The sequence below is a fragment of the Balaenoptera physalus genome (assembly GCF_965194825.1).
Source record: "Balaenoptera physalus genome assembly, chromosome: 4".
In the NCBI taxonomy this organism is placed as follows: domain Eukaryota; kingdom Metazoa; phylum Chordata; class Mammalia; order Artiodactyla; family Balaenopteridae; genus Balaenoptera; species Balaenoptera physalus.
The window spans coordinates 92,900,184-92,927,332 of NC_138891.1; the positions used below are offsets into that span (position 1 = coordinate 92,900,184).

The following is a 27,149-nucleotide window of genomic DNA, read 5'->3' on the forward strand; positions in this document are numbered from 1 at the left end:
AAGGGAGTAACATGATTTGATTTATTTTTTCCTTATTTGTTTAGTTTTACTATTTTGGTTTTCAAATTATTATTTATTTTATTTTCCCTTAGTTTTTTTCTTATACTTTTTATTTTACTAGTTTATCTTATTTTAATTTTTAAAAAATTTTGTAATTAAAAACATTTATTGTTGCTGTTTTTAAAATAATTGACTTCATTTTTTAGAGCAGTTTTACATTCACGGCAAAATTGAGTGTAAAGTACAGAGTTCCCATATACCTCCTCCCCTCATACATGCACAGCCTCCCCGACTACCAATATCCCTCACCAGAGTGATACATTTGTTAAAATCACTGAACCTACGTTGACACATTGTTATCACCCAGAGTCTATAGTTTACATTAGGGTTCACTCCTGATGTTATAGATTCTATGGATTTTGTCAAATGTATAATGACATGTATCCACAATTATAATATCATACAGAATAGTTTCACTGCCCTAAAAATCCTCTGCGCCCCATCAGTTCATCCCTTCCTCCCCTCCTGTTCCTGACAATCAATAATCTTCTACTGTCTCCATAGTTTTGCCTATTTCAGAATGTCATACAGTTATAATCATACAGTATATTGCCTTTGCAGATTGGCTTCTTTCACTTAATAGTATGTCTTTTAAGTTTCTTCCATGTCTTTTCTTGGTTTGATAGCTCACTTTTAGCAATGAATAATATTACATTGTCTGGATTTCCCGTAGTTTATTCGTCCATTCACCTACCAAAGGACATCTCATTTGCTTCCAAGTTACGACAGTTATGAAAAAGCTGCTAAAAAAATTTGTGTACGGGCCTTTGTGTGGACATATGTTTTCAGTTTATTTGGGCAAATATCAAGGAGCAATAATTGCTGGATTTTGTGGTAAGAATTATGTTTGGTTCATAAGAAACTGCCAAACTGTCTTCCAAAGTATCTATACCATTTTGCATGCCCACCAGCAATGAATGAGAGTTCCTCTTGCTCCGCATTTTCTCTAGGCTTTGGTGTTGTCAGTGTTTTGGATTTTGGTCATTCAAATAGTTGTGTAGTAGCATCTCATTTTTGTTTTAATTTGCAATTCCCTAGTGACATATGATGTGGAACATCTTTTCATATGCTTGTTTGCCATCTGTATATCTTCTTTGGTGAGGTATCCGTTCTGGTCTTTGCCCATTTTTTAATCAGGCTTTTCATTTTCTTATTGTTGAATTTTAGGAAGTTTGTATATATTTTCAAAAAAGTCCTTCTCGGATATTTCTTTGCAAATGTTTTTTGCCTGTCTGTGGCTTGTATTCTCATTTTCTTGAAGTGGCTTTTTCAGAGCAGAAATTTTTAATTTTAATGAAGTCCAGTTTATCAGTGATTTCTTTCATGTGTCTTGGTTTTGGTATTGTATCTAAAAAGTCATCGTCATATCTAAGGTCATCTAGATTTTCTCTTATGTTATTTTCTGGGAGTTTTACAGTTTTGTGCTTGACTTGCTTTTTTTAAAGCTTAATCTGGGTACTATGTATCCAGAATGGTTTATAAAAAGGCAAACATGGAAGGAGGGTGACCAGTAAGAGGCTATTGCAGTAATCCATGTCAGGAACAATGATGATTTCACAAGAAAATTAACAGTAGGGGACTTCCTTGGTGGCACAGTGGATAAGACTCCATGCTCCCAATGCTGGGGGCCTGAGTTCGATCCCTGGTTAGGGAACTAGATCCCACATACATGCTGCAACTAAGAGTTCGCATGCCACAGCTAAGGAGACCGCCTGCTGCAACTAAGACCCGGCGTAACCAAATAAATAAATATTAAAAAAAGGAAAAAAGAAATCACGGAGTATTAAGGAAAAAAAAAAAAGGAAAAGTAACAGTAGAAACGGAGAAAAATAGGTGGACTCAGGATCTCAGTAAGATTTAGAAATAGAATGTTGATAGTTTGGGTGGGGGAATAAAATCAAGAATAATTCCTCGCTGGTCCCTTTCTGATTTTCATGGCAGGTTGCTTCAGAGGCAGTAGCAACCCAACTTCTGGGGTTCTTTGATTTGTATCAGTCACCAGAAATTTAGTGGGAGGGGCATTCCAGCTGCTTCTGGTAGTGTAAAGAAACTTAAATATGAGGACCTGAAAGTGAACCAATTTATTTGTAAAGCTCCAAAAAGTAAATGATTCCCTGCAAGACCAGTTAACCGTGCCCACTCCACAGATCATATTTCCAGCATCCAATATAGCTCATGAGTTTCAGTGACAGTGAAATAAATTTTACTGGAAGTAGAGTTCATGTTTTCAAGCTCATATGTTGCCAAAATATAAAATATGGTACTTGCACTCTCTTCTTGGATGTATGGGAACAGATCTATTTTATCTTGAATATCTGCCTTTAGTTTGTTAAAGTTTTTCTGTAGAGTTTTTCAGAAGTAGCAGGCTAATTTATTTTTATTTCAATGCACATTGTTGTGCCTTCATATAGAAGTAATTACATTATAAGTTATTATAGAAAAACTTTTATAAAACTGAGCGTTGCTATCAAAACACTTAGTAAAAACTGATATATACGTTAAAAACAAAAATGTTTGAGTCTCCCTGATTTTAATAGAGAATTCACCAAAGTGTGAATTTTCTGATTTTTTCCTCTTTCTTCAGGTGCTAAATTATTGGTGGATTTTTGTGGGCAGGCTTTCATATAGTTTTAGTTAAAATATGTGCAGTAGATGGAGTAATGGCCCCAAAGATGTTCATGCTCTTATCCCCAGAGCCTGTGAATATGTTACTTTACATGACAAATGAGACTTGGCAGATGTGATTAAATTAAGGATACTGAGATGAAGAGATTATGCTGGATTATCTGGGTAGGACCAATGTAATCACAAGGTCCCTATAAGAGAGATACAAGAGGGTCAAAGAGGGAGATGACAACCAAATCAGAGGTAGAGAGAGAACTGAAGATGCTATAAGATGCTTTGAAGATGGAAGAAGGAAACATAAGCCAAGTGGCCTCTAGAAGATGGAAAAAACAGGGAAACCAAGTCTACCCTAGAGTCTTCAGAAAGACTGCAGCCCTGTTAAGCCCTTGATTTTAGACCAGTAAGACCCATTTTGGACTTTTGATCTCAGAACTATAAAATACTAAATTTGTGTTGTTTTAAGATACTAAGTTTGTGGTAATTTGTTACAGCAGCAATAGGAAACAAATATAGTATATTATTCGGAAAATAGGACTTTCCTTAAGAGCTGTATGATAAAAGAATATTACTGTAGCTACTGTCTTTATGAGATGGATGGTTTGCCAATCCTCAGTTCTTTAATGTCTCTCCCAAAGGCATGCTACTTCTTGTAATTTGGGCTTTAAAAAGAAGAAAAAAAAACCCCTATAATTTTCGTGTTAACAATTTTCAACTGGGTGGGTGATGATACTACTTAATAAATGGGGAAGATAGAGATAAAAGTTACTGTGGTTTGGTAAATCATGAGTTCCTTTTTGGCTATATTAACTTTGAGGTATGAATTACATCAAAACTGGCCCATGAACTATTTATCAGTTAGTGACAGGATAAGTACAGAAATTAGGAGTAAGAATTTAGAAATGTTTATAGCAACTTGATAGAGCTGTGATATCCAAGCTTGTGGTAAATAAAGTTGTCACATTTAACTGTGTTGAGCAGTTTTTCTGCTGTCAAATTCACTTGGTGAGTTGCCTGGATCACCAGCTACACACTAGTTATACACTGTAAGAACACATTACAACACATGATAATTTAAAGTTAGTTTGTTCATTGTAACCTAGAAATGTATAAATTTGAAATCCATTTTTTTCCAGAAGAATTTAAATATTGTTATAACTTTGTAGGATAAATTATTGTAATTGTCTACTGACTGAAGATGAATTTTGAAACTATATCATCACTAGCATTATTTTTAATAAAAGTTAAAAGTAAATATCCTCTAAAATAGACTAGATAAGAAGCAAGCTTATTTGTCAAGATAAAAACTTTAAATATTGATATACTGGTTGCTTGTTCAAAGCCTACTAGTAGAAAATTTAATATGGGGAATCACTTTCACTCTTAATTTTTGATTATGATGATTTCAGAATAAAAAAAATGGTGTTGAAGCAATTGTCTATTAATAATATATATGCACACATTTGCTAAATACCATATGCAGTTTTTGCAATTCTTTTTTCCTATGCTTTTCTTGTTCTAATTACACTTATTGAAATGTAACTTTAGGTCATTATATCAATGAAAAAAGGGGAGCTTATATTTTTTAATGTGCTTTTTCTTTATTATTCTAATAATTATTTTTATTGACCTCTACAAAATTATTAGTCTATGATGAACTGGAAGTTTTTTTAAATACCTTTTTAAATTTATTTATTTATTTTTGCCACAGAAAGTTGGAGATGCACTGAATTGGATGACAAATTCAAGATTTTAAGTAGTCAGTGGATATTTTAATCTGGCATTCTCAGGAAAGATTAGTGTTAGAAATACTATATTGACATTATCAAGAATATAAATTGTATTTAAGGTCATAGGACTTGATAAGCTCTAGAAATAGATTGGCCAAAGAAGAGAAGGGTGTTCATCATGGAACCTTGGCCACTCCACAAACCGAAGTCAGACAGAGGAGGTAGAAGCTCCAGCAAAGGACCCTGGGAAGAAGTGATTAGAGAGGTTAGAGAAGGAAAAGCAGGAATAAGATGTCACTGAAGCCAGATATTGAAAGATTCTAAGGTAGAAAAAAGAGGGTCAACTCTATAAAATTTTGACAAGAGATTGATTAAGATGAAGACAGAAATGTGACCATTAGATTTGGCAACATGGAAGTCTTTGGGGATTTTCTCAAGTGTTGGAAGTAGAAACTTTAATGTAGTGAGTTGGGGATATGGTGAGATATAAAACTGGGAGGTGAAGTAAGTTTTGCTGTAACAGTGTATAGAAAAATGGAACAACAATTGGATAAAACCAAGGGCGTGTGAGTGTCTGTGTGTGTGTGTGTGTGCGTGCGCACGTGCGTGTTTTAATAGAAGAGTAACCAGGAAATATGTGTATGCTCATGGGAACAATCCCCACAGTGAGAGATAAATTGATAACTGAAAAAGAGAGAGTTGTTAGAGAAGGGAAAAGGGAATAAAGTCTAGCACACAATTGGTTGTCTTGCCCTTTGATAGGAGACATGGTACTGTAATCATAGCAATAGAAATGAAGGTAGAGAGTATGGCATAGGTACAAATAACTAACAATTACAGATACATATAAACAGTGTGACAGGGAATTTTTTCAGGTGAAAAAATAAGAAAAGAAAATAATTCAAGTAGTATTGGAGATAATTCTACCAGAAACAAAAAGTAAAATGCTTTCCATTTCCCTGATGTTAAGCAGGATAATATCCTGTCTCTACCACACATTCCCAAATATGATATTGTCAACAAAGCATTTCCCATAATAATTCTTTCTGTTTCCATAATTAATCTATGGGAAAAAATCAATATTCCCATGAAATGGAAGAATAGTACTATTAATATTGTTTTTGCCTGAATCAATTCATTTGAGAGTTTCTACCAGGTCACATTTCCAAGAAAACTAAATTCATATATGAAAAGAGACTTTGTTCATGTTACTGTTCATGGTATAACTGCTCTAATGTTTCCTTTGACTCGTTTTCCGCCTCCAAAAATATAAGATAATGTGCCTCTGTCTCTACCTGTAGCTTCCAATGAGAGGTTTTCTCCTTTCTGAATACAATTTCATAAACCTTTTCCTGACTCTTCCTTCACAAATGGAAAGAGAACACTCTAAAAGAAAGTGAAAGAATACTTTTTAGAGGTTTTCTTAGCTTTATCGTTTTATTATGTTTATTTTACTACTAGGAAAAAATGCAAAACATACAAACAGTAAAAAGGCCTCCTGTGTGACTCTTTTTTCACGTAGATCTCATACCTACAATACACAAAGAAACAAAGTAAAATTCTTCTTCTCAGAGAAAAAAGGTATTTAGACCCTTGGAACGTTTTCATAAAGAAAAGCAAGTCAGAGTGAAGGTGATAAGGAAATGGGATGAAGAAAATGGGTGAGCTTCAAGTGCTGCCTAGAAGTCCTGTGTCTGTGGAGCAAAGTGGTGGAGGGGTGAAGAGATGGAAAGTGGAAGGATACTGGGACGTTGACTTCCCTTCCCCTTTCCTTTCCCACTTGCCATCAGATCTCCTTAGGGACATAACCCAGGGTGATAATAAGATGTGGGCTTCAGGTAAGAGTAGCGCAATTGCAGCCAGTTGTGGAGGAGGTTGGGAGACATCTTGTCCAGGATTTTGGTAGTGGCCGCATTAAAGGAATGCCCTTAGCCAAAAAGCAGTTAAGGCATCCTCAAAAAGTACATTATATTTGGGAAATAAGGAGAGTATAATAAAAGCTGAATACTCTTGAACACTGATTTTTTTTTGGTTTCTTCAAAATAAGGTAAATCAATTCCTTTGTTGTTGTTAATATATTTGGATTTAAGCACTTTCAAGTGAACTTCTCATATTCCCAAATAGTCTCCAAGTTATTGGAAGATACAGGCAAGTATAGGGACAGGCCCCAAACCAAATAGGTAAAAGCCAATGATATAAATATTTGTTTAATAGTTCAGGCATTTGGAATGAAATGAAGCATGCTTTAGTCATAATGTGTAATAAAAAGGGGTATACAGAGATCTGTCACCTTCCATTTTCCATGTGTCAATTATTCTTACATTCCACTATAGGAAAATAATTATTTTGAAAAATGAAATGGTTACATTGGTGTATTCCTTTAGTTTAATAATAATTTTTGAAATATGATAGGGCAAGCTCCCCTCCTTATATTTTCAGAATTATATTAGCTATTTTTGGACATTTATTCATCAGTATGAATTGCAATGGAGTTTGTCATGTTTCATGAAAAATACTGTTGTAATACTGGTTGTAAGCATATTGACCTTGTAGATTAATTTTGAGAGAATTTCGTGTTTTCCCCTTATAAGCTCTTCCATTCACTTGCTCCATTTATTAAGGTCTTTTTTTGACCTTTGGTAATTTACCCCTTTTTCAAAAAATGAGTGCTTTGTGTTTATATCACTAAATAAAATGTTCAGATACAACCAGATGATTTTGACTAATACAAACTGATGACAGGTATGTATTGTAATACATTTGTCAGTTGATTTTCATTGTATTTATATTAAAAGTTTTCCTAAAATAGATGCACATTTTCTTTTGTGCTAGAATATCTTTGTTAAATGAGTTCTTTGGGATTAAAATACTTTAATGAGGGAAATATTAATTATCTGACCTAGTCAATTCCTAGATATTTCAGTTAAACACTTATATAAATTATATTTAAAGAAAAGGTAGAAACAATTATACTATACATATTCTTTCTGAAACTTACAATTTTCCCTTAACAATACATTATGAACTTTTTTCATTGCCATTAAATCTTCTATAACATTAATTTAAAGATTGCATAATATTCCATTATGAGTCTTTTGATACTTGAAAAATTTTTGGTCTTTAAAGTTCTACATTCAAATACAAACATCGGTAAGAGTAGAAACATCTTAAATCATTATCAATACACATCTTAGCTAACATTAAGTTATCCAGTTCTTTCCAACCATGACAGCTAATTCCTGGGGAACGCTCCTCAAGGCTGGTGTCTGGGGGAAGGTAGAACAGGAATTGAGCACAGACAGAGGAGGTGAGGGGAGGATGTCAAACAACAAAAGGATCCACTTCAGGATTTCTACAAGGACCATACTTGGATGGAGATCATAGGTGTGAAGCTAATTAGAAGTTAACTAATGGAGCTGAATGATATCTAGGGCAGAGAGAACATGATCATTTCTGTTTCTGAATCTCTATCCTAGGATTTGTGAAAACTTAGACATTATTGAGAATCTGAAGTGTTCTGAAACTCTACCCTGGCTTCTCAGCTAAACAGTATAGACTGGTTTCCAGAGACAGATACACTCCTCTAATTCATTGCCCTCTTCCTTACACTCCTGTCTGTGTGCCCTATATTTCTGGGAGGAAGAAGGGGGAGGAGGTGGAGAGAGTCATAGAAGGCATTGCAAAGGTCATGACTGCTGGCTGTTAATGAGCACTAATATGTGTGCTTATATGTATTAACTCAGTTCTTGTGATGCTCACAAGAGTGCAATGAGGTAGGTACAGTTATTAGCTCCAGTGTACAGAAGTGAAGCACAAAGAGGTCACATAACTTACCTAAAGTCACATGTTGTTAAGTGGCAGAGCCAGACTGAAATTTATGTAGATTGATTAATTTATTCAACAGATATTTGTGGGTCATCTATTACTATGTCCCAGGCAGTATTCTAGACATTGAGCTTAGAGCAATGAACAAGTTAAATCTTCTGCCTTCATGGATTAAAAATTCTGGTGGGAGAGGTAAACAATAAACAAATAAAACTACAAATGTGTCCTAGAATATCACATAGTGGTAAATACCAAGAGGAAAATAAAGTGTGGTGTCCCAAAAGGCAAGAGAAGAAGAGACCAAATGTGTCAAATGCTATGGAGTCTTAAAGAGAGAGTACAGTTTAGCCTCCAAAGGGAGCAATGTGTGAAAGAGCACAGAGGTGTAGGAGAATGCTATGTCTTTCTCTATAAGTTACTATAAGTGTGACAGGAGTATTCCTGAGGGAGGGCCTGGTGAAGGATGAGACTGGATCATAGTCATGGGGCAGATCAAGATGGACTATAGATGTTGGCTACAAATGTAGGACTTACCTTGAAGGCCCTTCAAGAAATACTGAGCATTTTTAAGAAAATGAGTGACATGAGAAGATTGCACTTTGGAAACAGCCCTTTAGTGTCTGAGAGGAGACTTGATTGGAGAGTCCTGGGGATGAGACCAGTGATGACAAGTAATGGTAACCAGGGCCAGAAATGATGAAGGTGCAGATCAATTCAGGGGCAGTGCAAACAGAGAGGAGAAGATGAATCTGGGTGCTATTTAAGGGTAAGAATCAATAGGACTTGGTGATTGGGGTGATCCGGGTGATAAGGCAGAGGAACCAGAGATGTCTTTCTGGGTCTGTAGCTTGGTAAACTACATAGATAGGAATGCCTTTCACCAAAAGAGAGACCACAGGATCAAGAGGAGATAACATTCAACTTCAAGGCTTTTTAATTTGTAGTCATGTATGGAATATTTGTATGAATGTGTTCAGTGCGAGTATGAATTATAGGGATTTGGAACTCAAGAGAGAGCTACAATTATTGGAAATTTCAATGATATAGGAGTAGTTAAAACCCATGGAAGTGAGAGAGATCATCTTACAAAATTGTTTTCAGGCAAAAAGAGATGAGGGCGTAGGAAAGCACATTTAGTAACAATGACAGAAAATGCTGAAGAGTTGCCCATGAAAATAACCAAGTAAGAATGGCCTGACCAGAGGCACAATAACAAAGATTCAGAGACAGGGTCCTGGGTCCCTATTACCCAATCATAATGTGCCTTGCATGATATCATGTTCTCTACATTGTAGCATCATCACAGTTAAACATCAAGAAGATGTAGAAAAAATGAAAGTCTGAAATTTGATCAAATGGGAAACATAATCATCTAGGAAATTAGCTTTGTTAACTGCAAAAGATGGTGTTTAATTTTATCTTTGATACTATAAACATTCCAAGTTTTGTATCAGCATAAACTAAAAAAAGAGATACGTTATGAGTATACTCACTAGGAGACATCTCTAACCTGTTAGATGGTACCCTAACCCTCATTATTTGTTTTGTTGGATGCCTCTCCAGAGTAGAAAGAAGAAAGTGAGTAGCAAGCTGTATCCTGGAAACTATAGAAAAGAGCATTTCAGAAAGCAAGGAATAGTCAATATTTTCAAGTGCCATAGAGGAGTCTTACATGAATGTATTGAAGGGCATCCATTAGCTATGGTACTAAAAGGGCATTAACAGCTTTATAAAGAACTGTTTCACTAAGGTCCTGGGTGCAGGTAAAATGATCCAGACAGCAGTGAAATTATAGTAGAATAAGCAATAAAGGGACTTCCTGGTGGCGCAGTGGTTAAGAATCCACCTGCCAATGCAGGGGACACGGGTTTGATCCCTGGTCTGGGAAGATCCCACATGCCGCGGAGCAACTAAGCCCGTGCGCCACAACTACTGAGCCTGCGCGCCTAGAGCCCGTGCTCCGCAACAAGAGAAGCCACCGCAATGAGAAGCTCGTGCACCTCAACAAAGAGTAGCCTCCGCTCGCCGCAACTAGAGAAAGCCCACGTGCAGCAACAAAGACCCAACACACCCAAAAATTAATTAATTGATTGATTAATTAATTAATTAATCAATTAATTAATGCTAAGAAAGAGTAAGCAATAATTTAGTTGGGCAGTAATGTAGACATTGAAATGGAGAATGTAGACAAAGAAAGGAGGGAGAGAAAAGGAACAGTAGCTGGAGAGGGGTGAAGAAATAAAGAGGATATGTTTTGTTTTATATTTGTCTTTATATATATGAGAGAAGCTTGTATATGTTTATACATAGAAAGGAAATAAAGGAAAAAGCTCGTAAAGAAGAGGTGGTATATGCTGAAAGATACAACATTTAATTGAGAGATAGCTTAGAGGTAGAGTGTTAGAACTCAGTGAGAAAATGAAGGGATAAAACTTTGGTTGGTTGAGGGCCAGGATATTTTGAATCCTGAAAAAATAATTTATGTATTTTTCTAGGACCAAGTACTGGGCCAGAACTTTGATGGGCATCTTTTCAGTTATTGCATTCTAACTTCTCTGTACAGAAAAAAAGAGAGGTGAAGGGTTAGTTCTGAGAGTAAGGAAGAGCATTGGTAGAATAGGGGTCTTGAGAAGGTTGGAGGAGCTGTCTGGGAGCGTAGTTGATGGAGCTAACTGGAGCCATGGTGGTAGGCTGAATTCCAAATATGGTCCCTCAAGGCATAGTAAGTGTGCCCTGGTCACTCAATCCAACAGTAATTTAGGTACTGCTTTCAAGGGATTTTGCAGATATAAGTAAAAGCCTAAGTCAGTTGATTTTAAGATACAGAGATTATCTGGATGGGCCTTAAAAGGTGAGCCTTTTTAAACTGGAGTATTTACCAGTCTGGTGCAGAAGAATCACAAGGATTTGAAGTATGAGAAGAATTCAACAAGCCATGGCTGGCTTTGCAGATAGAGGGAGCCATATAATGAGAAATGCAGGTGGCTTCTAATAGCTGCAAGCAGCCCTGAGCTAACAGCCCACAAGTAAATGGGGACCTCAGTCCTACAACTGTGAGGAGTGGGGTTCATCCAACAATCTGAATGAACTTGGAAGAAAATTCTTCCTCCAGAGTCTCCAGATCAGAGCCCATCCTAGTCATCACCTTAATTTCACCTTTATGAGACTTTGTGTAGCGAACTCAACCAAGCCTGCCTGAACTTTTCTTACCTTCAGAACTTTGAGATAATAAATGGATATCGTTTTTAGCTGTAGTACCTTATAGTACTTTGTTACACAGCCATAGAAAACTGAAACAGCCATGTTAAAGTGTTCCTAGGCTGAAGTTGAGGTTCCGGGATCTTTGCTCATCTCAAACAAATGGATTTTCTCCAGGATCACTAAGGCACAAACCAGAAACAGTGGACAAATGGATTGGTTCGGAGTTTGGGAAGTATGGAGTTTGGGGTGGTTAGAGAAAGAATAGGAGTTAAAAGTGGGATTATAGAGAGGCAAGAAAAAATGATATTTTGAAGTAGTGAAGAGTTTCTGAAATCAGTACATGGGCAGAGTGGGATATGGAAGTGATGACACTGGGAAAAAGGAAGAGTGCTCTTTAAGATTTAGAGGTGAAACAATTTCAAATGTGACTATAGATATGAAAACCTGCTGCAGAGTAGAGGGAAGGGACCTTAAAGACATCAAGGCTCATAAACTCTGTGACAGGGACCCTGAAGTCTCCTGACAATTTGAGAGGAAGAAAGTAGTAAAAATGCTGCAGTGGCTAAGGATGTTGTCAACTTCAGGAAAGAAGGTGATGTGACATAGCCTGATGATGGGACTTTAAAACAAAAAATTTTATTGGAAGTTGGAGGAGCAGTGGTTTAGATGTGGCAAGACTCTGTGCTCTACATATGAATCAAAATTATACATATATCCCCAAGAACATGATACAGGTAGTAATTAAGCCTTATTAGAATTTATCAATGGAAATGCTTGTTTTTATTTGGCAAATATAACTCAGTTTCGCCCTAAAAAACCCAAATAGTTTTTCCATTGCTACTAACATTTATATAAATGCCTATGCCTGCATTATAGTATGTTGTGAATGTCTGATACTGCAGAGCACACATTTTAATGGTGATTTTCCTATTCTGTTAACTGTCTATGTTAAGTGAAAAGCAGAAAATGGTTTGACATTTAAAAATATTAAGTATTGTTAGTTTGAAGCAATGTTCTGAAGTCAAAATTTTTAGAATATATCTTATATGCTTTCATTTTTGAAAGCTGAAAATCCATTTGAAATTGGCCATTTTATTCTGTCAGCTTAGTGGTGTAGAGGGCAGGGTCTACAAGTTAAATTTGTCCTTGACACTAGGAATAAAGTAAAGTAGTGGTGTTTGAGATGCAGCACATGCCTGCTGTATGCCAGCACACAGCTGTCATGAGTCTTTCCCTGTGAAAAGAAGACCAAGATTGTGATCATAACCTTGAATTATCATCACCTGTGGTGTTGGTGTCTTATCTACCTGTAAGAACACTTATGAATTTTAGGTGGAAATATTCTTGCGTTTATCTAGAGTCAGGAGAAAGCATAGTTTTACTTTCTTCTATCAAAGAAGGCTAACATTGTTCTTTTTTTTTTTTTTTTACATAATCTTCAAGCATGGGGTACATTTAATCTTTGTATCATGATGATATTTCCATTTCACAGGTTTAGCTACAACAGTGTAATTTAATAATCTGTGAGTTTATTATTTTATTTTATATAAATTGTAGGCTATATGATTAATGTAAAAGAATTTTGTACAATGATTCTGGTTTTAATTGCTACGTTTTTTCTTTGTATTCAATTCTTCTTCCTTGGTTTTTTTTTTTTTTTTTAACCTGTCCTTTTATAGTCTTGAGCCTCATTTTTGTGTTCTAATATTCTTCAAAGTGTTCTACAAATTCTGTAATTGTAAAACCACTGTGTGTGTGTTTTTGTATACACATACAAATATGTCTCTGTGTGTATAGCACCTTTCATCCCTATGATTTTATTTCTCCTGATATATCCTTTCATTTCACAAATATTTAATGAGTGTCCTCTATTTGCCTATCAATGTACTGGGTGATTGGTTATCCAAAGGTGAGCAATACTTGATTTCAGAGAGCTCACCTGATATCATAGAGCTTACCATCTAGAGAGGGAGACAGTCATTAAAAACTAACTATGCGAATGTATGTAAATGAGTTGTACAATGTTCTGATTTCATCTCTAGGAAGGATTTGATTTGATTTAACCAGAGAGATCAGAGAAGAGCTTTCCTAAGGACTATGTGAGCTAAGATATCTGAAGAAAGGGGAAGAGCATTTCAGAAAGCTGGAACAATATGTGCAAAGGCCCTGTGGCAGCACCCAACAAGGTACTCTGGAGCTGCTGAAAGAAGGCCACTCTGACTGGAGTACAGAGAATGGAAATGAGAATCTCAATGTGAGTTAACACTGGAGAGGTCAGCTGGGGCCAGACCAGGCAGGAGACTAGACCATATTAAGAAACTCAGTCTTTATCTTAAGAGCAATAGTGAACTGTTTAATAGTTTTAAGAAAGAGAGTGGTATGATCAGGATTCCATTAGAAATAAACTATTTCTGAGGAGGTCTAGAGAAGGGAGCAGATAGAAAGGTGCCATCTCCCTGCTCCACATCACTGCTCATCTTCTGAAGTAGGCTGTAATCACCTCACAGATACAAATAAAAATCTTTACTGGGCTCTGTCCTATGTTATCTTCCAGGCATCTCATAAATGAAAACCTAACTTGTTATCAGGCACCCAGCTGCTATCTGAGTAATAGGGAACCGTCTGAAGTCCACAGGGAGCAGCACATCCCAATGAACTGGAGAATGGTGAGTTTCCCCGCGAGAGCTGTGGATCACTGACTGAAAGTTAATGTTAAGCTGCCCTCATGCTTAGGAGCAGCTGCATTAGCAGGACCTCTTTCCTTTCTTTGGCTGTTTCAGACTCTGCTGAACTGATGGAAATGAAGTCCATAATTTCAGCTCTGGTCATTAACCCCCTGCTTTGTGTTTTTACTAATCATTAACATGTCATTTGTGTTAAAGATAGGCTTTGAGCTCAGGGGGCTAGGACTTCAGTGCAGTGGGGACCAAGTACTGAAAGCAGAAAATGCATGACGAATTGCAGTGACAAAGCTATCCTGGTCACCTTGTACAAAGGAAAATCTCTTTCTAAATAATGCAGATGGTGCTGGGATTTGAAACCCTTTGTACTGTGGAGAAGAAAAGCAAGAACATGCACTGTTACTAGAAGGAAACTTGGTTGTGATAGCTGAGAATTGTTATATCCTGTAGCCATTGAATAATTTAGCCCCACTAAAAAGGAAAAGCATGAAAAATGTTTAGATCTCTAGATCCATTTTCTATTTGTGTACAAAATGCAGGTTTAGGGTGAAATAAGCATCAGTTGAGTTCATCAAGCCTTTAGTGATCAGACATTGAATTAACCCAGTCTCATTCCTGCCCAAATGATCTTTTAAACCACATCTCCCTCATTGTTCTCTAATTACTGTCTCCAAATGGCTAGAATCAGAGCTACTTCATATTCCACTAACCCAGTTTGTCCCCTTTGAGCTCTCCTACCCTTTCTTTCTACTCCAGGCTTTCCTATCTTGAAGTCTCTGGTTAAGTCTACCATGTCTCCAGACTCCCCAGATGATGAGCTGCCCAAGAGAGTAGACTCTCCTATGAACTCAGTAACCTGTATTTAGTACTTGTTGCAACATTTTTATTAGTAGTATTAACTCCTGTATATTATTTAGTAGTAAATTTCAACTACCCAACTCAGTGTAATCTCCTTGGTGTCAGAGAGCTAATGGAATATTATATTCAGTGTGGTTTAATGAACAAAATTTAAGCTCTCTGGTTCAAATAGGAATCAAAATAACCTTTGCTCTCCTTGGTTTCAGGAGTGAGAAAAAGTCTTGGAATGTTCATTTCTACCTTTTTTTTCTTGAGTTGTATATTTGGGCACTAAATTTAATTCTCTTTAATTAAGGTGGCTTGTAGCCTAAATCCACCATGCCTGTATTCTGGCATTTGTGCAATTTAAGTATGCTCCTAGTTATATACACCTTCATGTATTATTTCAATTTTATAAGATTTGTTTTATTATAGTAATTACATAAGAAGAATGTGGAAAAATAATCTTTGGTTAATAAAGGATCTCACATACTTATCCTGTTAATTAGGCTTTACTGGGTATAAAATAATACGATTTTTTGAAAATTATATGGGTATAAATTGTATATTATATAAACCATCTGAAATGAATAGACATAAATTCATATCTACAAGAGGATGAGGAATGAAGTAAAAGAATAAAAAAGAAAGATTATTATGATGCCTCAATATTGTTAATACTAAGAGCTATTTTTATATTGACCATGTATGTCTTTTTTTCTCATCACACATAAAACAAGCTCTACTATCTCAAAGCCTTTCATATGAATAATTTATTATGAATATTATTTAATTTTACTTAAAAAATGTAACAATGCAACAAATCAAACATCATTCACTGCTGATTTAGCAAAATGAGTTTTCTTTAGGCATAAAGTAAAATCCAGACCATAATGCTTATCCTTCACTACGAAAAAGTTCTTGTGTAAACTTTCATGTCAGAAGATACGCTTGATGGTTGATCACTTTCATTTTTGAAATATATTTCTTTTTCTACAGTGTGCTAAAAATAGCTTTAAATCTAAAAAGCATGACAAATCACATCTGTTTCTTATTTGGAAAAAGGCTCTTGTATTATTGCATTTTTACACAATTGTCATCATTCAGAACTACTTTTTCCTCCTAGTGAACATTTGTCTTTATCCATGTGTTGGCTGCTGGCAGAGCTGACATTTTATTTGTTGGCTGATTTCCCATATGCAGTACCTTTGTGTATTGTTCCTTCTTTGAGTGTTTAATAATCCACTGTATATTTTATTTGTGACCTTAAGAGCAGGTCTTTATAGCATGCATCATGATACAGAAAATTCCACTGAAAGTAATATAAAATAATACCCTGGAAAACCTGTTTTCATCCATGGAATTTAAGTCACTTGATATAATAATCTTATTATTTTGAAACAGAAGATGGTAAAATCTGAGTTTTCTTTTTATTTTTTGATATTAAGAAATGGGTTGTATACATAAAATAGAAACCTAAATTAGCATAATCCTGAAGATGTGGATTTAAAAGCAGTTTGACTAGTTTTCTGAGAAATAGGGTTACGGTTGAGGAATAAGTGTAATTAAAATGAAAGACTCTGCCTCAGAACACTCACACATCAGATTGTGCTCCACGCCTTCACATGTTTTATCAGTCCGATAATGCACACTAGAGGAGGGAATATTTAGCAGCCTGTTAACTACTCTTTCTGCAAAGCTGGCATTGGATATGAGATTGTACTTTGCAGGGAAGCTTGGGTTTTTTTTAATTAGCAGCCTGTGACGTAAAAACTGATGTGCGTTATATGTTAGTAGGTCAGGGTGGTATTCTATCATAATCTCAAACTTCTTTGGTGCAAAGTAATATTTCTTGGCCTCAGTTTGTGTTTCTGTAAAATGGAAAACATAGTTTTTATTATTCTAAGGTCTTCTTAGGTCTTAGGTCTTTCCTTTCATTCTGTGGATGATTATATTTAGAAACAGTCATGCTTACTATCTGTGATTACAGATTATCAACCAAAATATTCTGTCAGTGTTGAGCAGATTTCTTGACTTGTATACAGCTATTTTTGTTGAAGCCTAAGGTGTTTATAGAAAGTAGAAAGATCATAGAAAGATCAGGGATATCTCCAACAAATGTAAACTGGGACTTTGGAATTAAGCTCTAAAAGTCCATCCAGATAGCAGACACTCCTCTTGCTATAGGAGCAATCACACCAACGTGGAACTTTGACTCAGGCCTTCTAATAACCTTTCTTTGACATGTTTGTTCACAAGTGGGAAAGAAAGAGCAAACAAAGTTTAGAACCAACATACTCATCAATGCGTATCTATATGTGATGAACTTTTAAAATAAAATAAAAACTATTATCCTTAATATTCTAATATGAAAAAGCCTTGATAAAATAACTTCAAATCTCTAGGCCTCAACATTTTCACATATAAAACATTGAATTAGACATGTTAAAAAAAAATACACTAAAATCCCCTCCAGCTTTGATACTTTCATTGACTGGATCACAGACTCTTCTCTTATAAAGATTAGTGGCTACTGGGCCTGGGTTCCCACAGGGTATGGCACCACACAGAATAGAAGAAGGAATGTAGAGCTTGAGGGAAGAATCAAGGTATGATGGTAATAAAGATCACAACTACAGCAATGTGTATTGTTTCAGACTTCTGAGTTTGAAAGTGCTTTCATATCTGATCTTTCATTTGGTCATCTTCTGAAGTCTTTGGTGTAGTTGCTACAGATAATACTTTCCTTTACTTGCAAAATAGGATATTGAAATTCAGAAACGTGACTTACTCAGAAAATAATGGCACGTTAGAATCAATCCTCTCACCTGATTTCTACAGTGGTCCTCGCATTTAGCATTCATGAAAAACATCTAAATAGCATGTTAAGTTTGCAGATTTGTGGTCTCCACCTCCAAATAATCTCATTTAATAAGACTGGATAAGGCTCAATGTTCTCTACCTTTACCCAACCTCTCATGGTTCTGATGCACGCTATGAGGAATTCTGCCCTACACCTAATGTGTGTCCCAAATACTATTTTCTTTTTCTTCTCTCTCAGCCTTGAAAATAGGCTACATTTTATGTGTTGGCATTTTATATATGTAAATACTGTTTCTGAAAGACAGCTTATCAAAGTAGGGTAGTTTCACCTCTTATTATAATTCTTTTCCAGTTTTCGTTATTAGAATACCAAATAGTTTTCCCTCTGGTAAGTAATCTCATAGAAATATATTACAACATCTTACTGCATGGCAAAAAAATAAATGTCTTGGCTTGGCATTCAAAGCAATTCATCAGTGCTTTTTCTGACTGTTTCTGTAATAGGCCTCTGGGATATGGTCATGTCTATTTCAGTGGTCCTCCACTCCATGCTAATGATGGCATGATACCACACTTGCTCAAACTGTGATAATGCACAATAGGATTTTAAGAAAGGGTTAATCAAGTGGATCACAGAGTCAGGTAGGCCTCATTGGGTTGTCCACAACCATTTAAATTCTCCAAACTGAATCAGAAGACAGTCCATTTCACCTTAACAATAAGTCTTAATTTTTCATGGGAAAGGCTTGGACATTGTAAGTGAGCAGTTGGCTCTGTTGTTCATCAGTATCAAAAAAAAGACTGGTTGCAACTCTGGAAAGATTGAAATCCCCAAAGAATGAACTGGCCTTCCTTCTGAGCATAGGCTGTAGGGTGGATGATATTCACATGTGACCTAATACAAATCGAACTCTCATGCTGTAGAGGGTAACTGAAAGAAAGAACAACTAAACAAAAACAAAAAGTATTTGTTCAGAGGATACATGTGTATGATAACTTAAAATTCTCTACACAAATACTCTTATTTTTACATTACTAATGTTTGCATCATTTACACATAAACATTTTAGTATAGGGTTGAGCATACTGTACTTTATTGGAAATTAAATGGATTTTTCAAGGGTAATTTTAACCATATTTAATTTCTAGTATGTGCATTGTCAGAAATTAACCCAAGCTAAAATATGGAATATCATTGTATGCTGAGTCTCCCTGCTTTATACTCATTTCCCCATCAGTTTGTGCTAGTTGTGTTTACTAAAGACCCAAGAAATGGAGTTTTCACGCCTAAAAAGAATCTGCCTTGTCATTGCCTCAAAAAAGGTTTGTAAAGGAAAGCCGAAACCATTTAAAGGCAACATGTTTCATGGCTTTTCTTCTCTGTGACCCCGAGAGCCTGACCATGTTGTGACATCAGAGGGAAAGGCAAGACCACACCCAAGTGCATGGCATTGGAGTAAGGTTGCTTGATGCCGTGGGGGAGTATGTCCACTGTGCACGTATAGAGGCTGCAGTCCAGGCCCTGGGGTTTCAAAACACTTCAGAGTGTCTGTACCCCCAGCATAGCAGCAGAAGCAAAGCTAGTAGATATTAACAGACTAATTAGAAGACTCAGAACATAAGCTCCTCAGAAGAACCAGGGAAAAGAGAAGGCTAGAGAAATCTCCTCAGCTGAGCTGTGTGTAAAACCCGGGACCTATGCCTGCAAGTGGTGGAGATGAGCAGGGAAGCCCAGTCATGACCAAGGTAAAATTCCCCCCTGACCCAGCAGGACTGAGTCATCGAATCCATTTAAACTAAGTACACAAACAAAGATGGAGAATATGATGTTTCTTGCCTATCGGAGTTCACTTGTCAATTAAGAGTCACTTGTTTTTCAACATAACGTTTCTTGTGCTTTCTCTTTGATTCATGATCCATTATAAATTTATATTATATGTTTATGACTAAAGCAATTTTAGGCTTTGTAACAGTCAAAATCATCAGAGTGGCCAGAGTGTTCAGCTGAAGGATAAGCCATTAAGTGAATGAACTGTAATCATGCTTAGCTGATCTCTAATAATCACTGTACATGCTCATTCAGTATGAACTGGAAGGCTTGCAAATAGATTAATTTTAAAATGAAAACTATATTAATGTTATTTTATTTAGTTTTCAGAGTAGAAATTAAAACTGCAGCCATTTCTGAGAGCTCCTGAACTTTCCACAGTCTATGCTGAATTCTTAATTTTAGAATTCACGTCATTTAATGTAGCGTTGGACCTTGTACATCATTCTTTTACACTGTTCCATCATAGGTGTTTCTTTTCTCTACAACAAATGTGCTAGTGCCTTGAGGACAAATATGATATCTTCTACCACTGAATCCTTCACAACACCCCATCCAATAACATTTATTAAATATTTTATAGCTTCATCTTTTAACTATACTTACATTTGCAATTAAAACCTCCAAAATTCAATTAACAGATAATTAACATGTCACTTTATCTCATTGGAAAGCCCATTTTAGGAATGCAGAATGATTTCTCAAATTAAGATAAGGTAATATAAAGGAGAATTTGTTTCTCTAAACCAAAATGTCTTATTTATGTTCCATCTTTCTCAGATAAGCAGTGTTGAAGTTCCAAGCTACTAAAAATGTATTGTATTTGTTCATTCTCTGAAAGTTTACCATCCCTTAAAGAAAAAGCGACCCTCATCTTTAAAAACTATGTTGTGTAAATGCCCTAACAACTATGTATTCTCCTTCATTTTCCCTGTGTACTTACCTAAATGTTCATTCTCTTTCTCTTTTTTCTAACTCTCTAGGAAATTTGTTTTCAAATGATAACTCACAGAATAAAAAATAGGCCTTCCCACAGTATTAAGTGGTAAAAATTGCCAGTGGTGTAGAGGATTAGCCAGATCCTTTTGATGTTTTGACTTCCTTGTGAGGCTATCTGTGCTGGTACAACTTTAAGTGGTAGCAAGTTTTATTTTGTGTTCCTTTCTTATTACCACTAATGGACACCTTGGATGTTTGACCTGACTTCAATACTTATAGAGAGCTCTGATAGAAAGCTTATTATATGGTGCTACTCTCTTGGCTTTGATGTTCTTTAAACCATGTGTATGATTGCTTTTAGGGGAAAAATTCAAACTCTCTGTACTTTAGACATAAGTGAAATCTCTCTGAGACTCAGACTTGGGTCCTGAATTATGACGTGCATAAGGGATATATAACAACTAAAGATTATTTCTAGATGCTGAAAATGGAGGCTATGTTTATAACTCATAATTAGCAGTACATTTTGAGAATTGATGCTGTTAGAATTTCCATGAGACTGTCTCATTCCTCTACCCTAGGGTTTTTTTCCCTTATTCTTTGAATCCCTTTCAATACATGAAGAGAAAAAGTTTCATTGGTAAATAGCATGATGATGTCATCCATTTCAATATCTTCTGTCCTCAGATTATGGCAGAATTTCGTTGGGTCACTGGAAGTACAAGTTAACTCTCTTAAAAAGGAATTTTAAGAAATAAAATCATGTCCTTAATAATGCATTTTTAAGTCAGTAGTTTGGAGTGAAGAATGTATTTTTCTATAGAAATCAATACTGTGCATGGTAGTGAGATTTTTAAATCTAGTTTATAAAAGTTAGCTTCAATAATGTATAGTGTATCAAAAAGAAGCTTATGCAACACATTTATCATAAGAAATAGATCTTCCTTTCTGGGGATGGTGAAGAAGAGAAATAATAGGATGTGTATCTTTTTATTGGGTACCAGGCCAACTTTAGGGCACATTTCTTCAAGAGGCAAATTTTGATTTTTCTACAGCCATCTCTCACCTAGATGGCAGTACCTAGCATACACGTCACTACTGCCCTCTTGTACAAATGGCAGCCACTGTTAATCAATCCCAGAGCTTTTTCATGATGAACTCATATTTGCCTTCAGAATCCTCGATACAGTGACCCAAGCTTTGATAAATGCATTCATTTGGCAGACTATTAAATTGAATCTCACAAAGGGGTAATATGGCCTAGTAGTAATATTTGTGTTGGAAATATAACACAAGGAATAAGAACGTGAGAACCTAGTGAAGAATCAATGAAAATCAATGACAGTAGCAGCTAGATAGCTCCAAGGGGGTTAACCCTCTGGGAGTGGATCAGTAGTCTCATAATTATATATGAGGGATGATGCTATGCAGTTCACTAATTCTCTTTAAGGCAGATAAATCCATCAGTAACAACGTCACTTAGTTATTTTTAAATATCTCTAGAGTTGTGGGCTATATCCAAGAGAAATAGTCTATTCGAATTTCTATGACTAAAAATGTAATGGAACAGTAGAATGTCACTGCCTAAATAGTGGGTTTTTTTCTTGCTACAGAGCACATGAGATGCCTAGCATAGTGTCTGACACAGAATAGGTAGGTGATCCATGTATGTTTGTTGCTTTTTGCTTGCCTTTCATTCAAAGAATCTAATTCAAGTTCACTGTGATTTTTTTCTTAAAAGATTGATTAAGGATATTACGTAGGATGTTTCTGTGCATAAAATTAAAATGCATGGCAGATAAAAGTAATAGTAAAATTATGTGTATTTTTTAAGTATGCACTTATAAAGGAGATGGGCTTCCTGCCCATCTGGCATCCAGAGCAACAGCCAAACCAATACTGTCTTTATTTAAGAGGGTCATAGAGAGTTCAGGTATTCAGAGAGCCAAAGTCCAAGCCATAAGAACAGAGTGGGTTATTCTCAGCAAAGCCTTTCCTAGAAGATCTTAGCTTATAACCACAGATAAGAAGGAATTTTATTTTAAGAGGATTAAGCCTAGAATTATTTGTTCATAATGATTGCCAGGATAGCAAAAACTTTCTTCCGGAGCCTGGTAGATGAATCAGGAAACAGATCAAAAGAGCTGACTGCTAGGGTAGCGACCTCAGAGAGATGCTATCACAGACTCAATGCTTGTTGGAAAAAAACAGTTCAAAAGATTGGGAGGAGTCATTTAAAAAGGCAGTCAGTGCAGCATTGGTTACTGATAAGCAACTATTAATAAGTGGATCTATTCTGTAAGTAGTTGCACATTTCATTACTATGCTGTGATGAGCCCAAGGTTACATAGGCAATCACCTGGGAATCCTTTTAGGACCCAGGAGTGACCCCCAAACATCTGGATCAAGAGAACAGAAGGCTCTGGAGACCTGTGTACCCCAGGAATGGAGACAAGTGGGGTGTTTGGAACCCAGCCTGCCTCTTCTATATCCAAGGATCTTTCTTTCAACAGAAAGAAGGGAGTCTGTTTCAACCATTCATTTGTTGATTTATCCGTTTTATATGAATGTTTTCAGGGTACTTGCTACATGCCAGGCATGGTGGTATGTGCTGTGGATGAATGATAAATAAAATAGACATGCTCTTTGCCCTTATGACTGTTACAAAACAGTGAAATAGAAAGACATTAATTGAATAATTACAAAATTTATAATTGCTAACTGTGAAAACTGATGTAAAGGGAAAACACAGTGAATTTTATTTCATCACTGATAAGAAAGTTTTCAGTTGAAGGAAATTTAAAATACTAAGGGTTCGTGTTATTTACTTTGGAACATAAAATATGGAATATTAGAGCTGAAGAAGGTCTTAGGGCTCATGTAACCAAACCTCATTATTTTGTCAGTCTTAAATCTGAGGCTAAAGAAAGTAAGATCAGTGGCCAGGGCTTCATTTTTATTTTATTTATTTTTTAATTTTTATTTTATATCAGAATAAAGTTATCGATGTGGTGTCAGTTTCATGTGTACAGCAAAGTGATTCAGTTACACATATACCTGTATCTATTCTTTTTCAAATTCTTTTCCCATTTAGGTTATTATAGAGTATGGAGCAGAGTTCCCTGTGATACACAGGAGGTCCTTGTTGTTTACCTATTTTAAATATAGCAGTGTGTACATGTCAATGCCAAACTCCCAATCTGTTCCTCCTCCCACCCTTCCCCCTTGGTAACCATAAATTTGTTCTCTAAGCCTGTGAGTCTGTTTCTGTTTTGTAAATAAGTTTGTTTGTTTTTTTTTTTTTTTTAGATTTCACATATAAGCGATATCATATGCTATTTGTCTTTCTCTGTCTGACTTACTTCACTTAGTATGATAATCCCCAAGTCCAACCATGTTGCTGCAAAAGGCATTATTTCATTCTTTTTAATGGCTGAGTAATATTCCATTGTATATATGTGCCACATCTTCTTTATCCATTCCTCTGTCAGTGGACATTTAGGTTGCTTCCATGTCTTGGCTATTGTAAACAACGCTGCAATGAACATTGAGGTGCATGTTTCAAACCATGTTTTTCTCTGGGTATACGCCCAGGAGTGAGATTGCTGGATCATATGGTAGCTCTACTTTTAGTTTCTTAAGGAACATCCATACTGTTCTCCATAGTGGCTGCACCAATTTACATCCCACCAACGGTGTAGGAGGGTTCCCTTTTCTCCACACTCTCTCCAGCATTTATTGTTTGTATACTTTTTGATGATGGCCATTCTGACAGGTGTGAGGTGATATCTCATTGTAGTTTTGATTTGCTTTTCTCTAATAATTAACAATGTTGAGCATCTTTTCATGTGCCTCTTGGCCAACTGTATGTCTTCTTTGGAGAAATGTCTATTTAGATCTTCTGCCCGTTTTTTGATTGGGTTGTTTGATTTTTTTTTATATTGACCTGCAGGAGCTGTTTGTAAATTTTGAAGATTAAGCTCATGTCGGTCACATTGTTTGCAAATATTTTCTCCCATCCTGTGGGTTGTCTTTTCTTTTTGTTTATGGTTTCCTTTGCTGTGCAAAAGCCTTTGAGTTTGATTAGGTCCCATTTGTTTATTTTTATTTTTATTTCCCTTGCTCTAGGAGATGGATCAAAAAAGATATTGCTGTGACTTTTGTCAAAGTATGTTCTGCCTATCTGTTCCTCTAAGAGTTTTATAGTATCTGGTCTTACAGTTAGTTCTTTAATCCATTTTGAGTTTATTTTTCTGTATGGTGTTAGAGAATGTTCTAATTTCATTTTTTTTACATGTAGCTGTCCAGTTTTCCCAGCACCATTTATTGAAGAGACTGTTTTTTCTCCATTGTATATTCTTGCCTCCTTTGTTGTAGATTAATTGACCATAAGTGCATGGGTTTATTTCTGGGCTTTCTATCCTGTTCCATTGATCTGTATTTCTGTTTTTGTGCCAGTACCATACTGTTTTGATGACTGTAGCTTTGTAGTATAGTCTGAAGTCAGGGAGCCTGATTCCTCCAGCTCCGTTTTTCTTTCTCAGGATTGCTTTGGCTATTTGGGGTCTTCTGTGTCTCCATACAAAGTTTAAGATTTTTTTGTTCTAGTTCTGTGGAAAATGCCATTGATAATTTGATAGGGATTGCATTGAATCTGCAGATTGCCTTGGACAGTATAGTAATTTTGACAATATTGATTCTTCCAATCCATGAACATGGTATATCTTTCCATCTGTTTGTGTCATTTTCGATTTCTTTCATCAGTGTCTTATAGTTTTTGGAGTACAGGTGTTTTGCCTCCTTAGGTAGGTTTATTCCTATGTATTTTTCTCTTTTTGATGCAATGGTAAATGGGATTGTTTCTTTAATTTCTCTTTCTGATCTCTTGTTAGTGTATAGAAATGCAACAGATTTCTGTATATTAATTTTGTATCCTGCAACTTTACCAAATTCATTGAGGAGCTCTAGTAATTTTCTGGTAGCATCTTTAGGATTTTCTATGTATAGTATCATGTCATCTGCAAACAGTGACAATTTTACTTCTTTCCAATTTGGATTCCCTTTATTTCTTTTTCATCTCTGAATGTCGTGGCTAGGACTACCAAAACTATGTTGAATAAGAGTGGTGAGAGTGGACATTGTTGTTTTTTCCTGATCTGAGAGGAAATGCTTTCACCTTTTCACCACTGAGTATGATGTTAGCTGTAGGTTTGTCATATATGGCCATTATTATGTTGAGGTATGTTCCTCTATTCCCACTTTCTGGAGAGTTTTTATCATAAATGGGTGTTGAATTTTGTCAAAAGCTTTTTCTGCATCTTTTGAGATGATCATATGGTTTCTAATTTTTCAATTTGTTCATGTGGTGTATCATACTGATTGATTTGCAGATATTGAAAGATACTTGCATCCCTGGGATAATTCCCACTTGCTCAGTTGTATGATCCTTTTAATGTATTGTTGGATTCGGTTTGCTAGTATTTTGTTGAGGATGTTTGCGTCTATGTTCATCAATGATATTGGCCTGTGATTTTTGTGTGTGTGTGTGTGGTATCTTTGTCTGCTTTTGGTATCAGGGTGATGGTAGCCTCATAGAATAAGTTTAGGAGTGTTCCTTCCTCTGATATATTTTGGGGAATAATTTCAGAAGTGTAGGTGTTAACTCTTCTCTAAATGTTTGATAGAATTTGCCTGTGAAGCCATCTGGTCCTGGACTTTTGTTTGTTGGAAGTTTTTTAATCACATGGAAAAATGTATTTCATGCAAATAGAAATCAAAAGAAAGCTGAAATAGCAATATTCATATCAGACAAAAGAGACTTTAAAGTAAAGACTGTTACAAGAGACAAAGAAGGACACTACATAATGATCAATGGATCAATCCAAGAAGAAGATATAACAATTGTAAATATATATGAACCCAACATAGGAGTACCTCAATTTATAAGGCAAATACTAACAAGCATAAAAGGAGAAATCAACAGTAACACACTAATAGTGGGGGACTTTAGCACCTCACTTTCATCAATGGACAGATCATCCAGACAGAAAATCAATAAGAAACACAGCCCTTAAATGACACCTTAGACCAGATGGACTTAATTGATATTTATACAGCATTCCATTGAAAAGCAGCAGAATACACATTCTTCTCAAGTGCACATGGTGCATTCTCCAGGATTAATCACATGCTGGGCCACAAAGTGAGCCTCAGTAAATTTAAGAAAACTGAAATCATTTCAAGCATCTTTTCCGACCATAATGCTATGAGATTAGAAATCAACTACAAGAAAAAAAATCTAAAAAACACAAACACATGGAGGCTAAACAATATGCTAGTAAACAACAAATGGATCACTGAAGAAATCAAAGAGGAAATCAAAAAATACATAGAGATAATTGAAAATGAAAGCATGATGATCTAAAACCTATGGAACACAGCAAAAGCAGTTCTAAGAGGGAAGTTTATAGACTGCAGTCTTACCTCAGGAAAAATCTCGAATAAACAACCTAACCTTACACATAAAGCAACTAGAGAAAGAAGAATGAACAAAACCTAAAGTTAGTAGAAGGAAGAAATTATAAAGATCAGAGCAGAAATAAA

The 27,149-nt window shown here is 35.7% G+C and overlaps 1 protein-coding gene across 1 annotated transcript in view; it reads left to right on the forward strand.

Moving 5' to 3' along the window:
* Nucleotides 1-27,149, forward strand: part of LOC309660121 (uncharacterized protein) — a 1,229,325-nt gene that overhangs the window by 915,776 nt on the left and 286,400 nt on the right. The window contains exon 11 of the mRNA XM_082460663.1: nt 13,993-25,573. The gene's annotated coding sequence lies outside the window, so the exon portion shown is untranslated. The remainder of the gene's footprint in view (nt 1-13,992; nt 25,574-27,149) is intronic.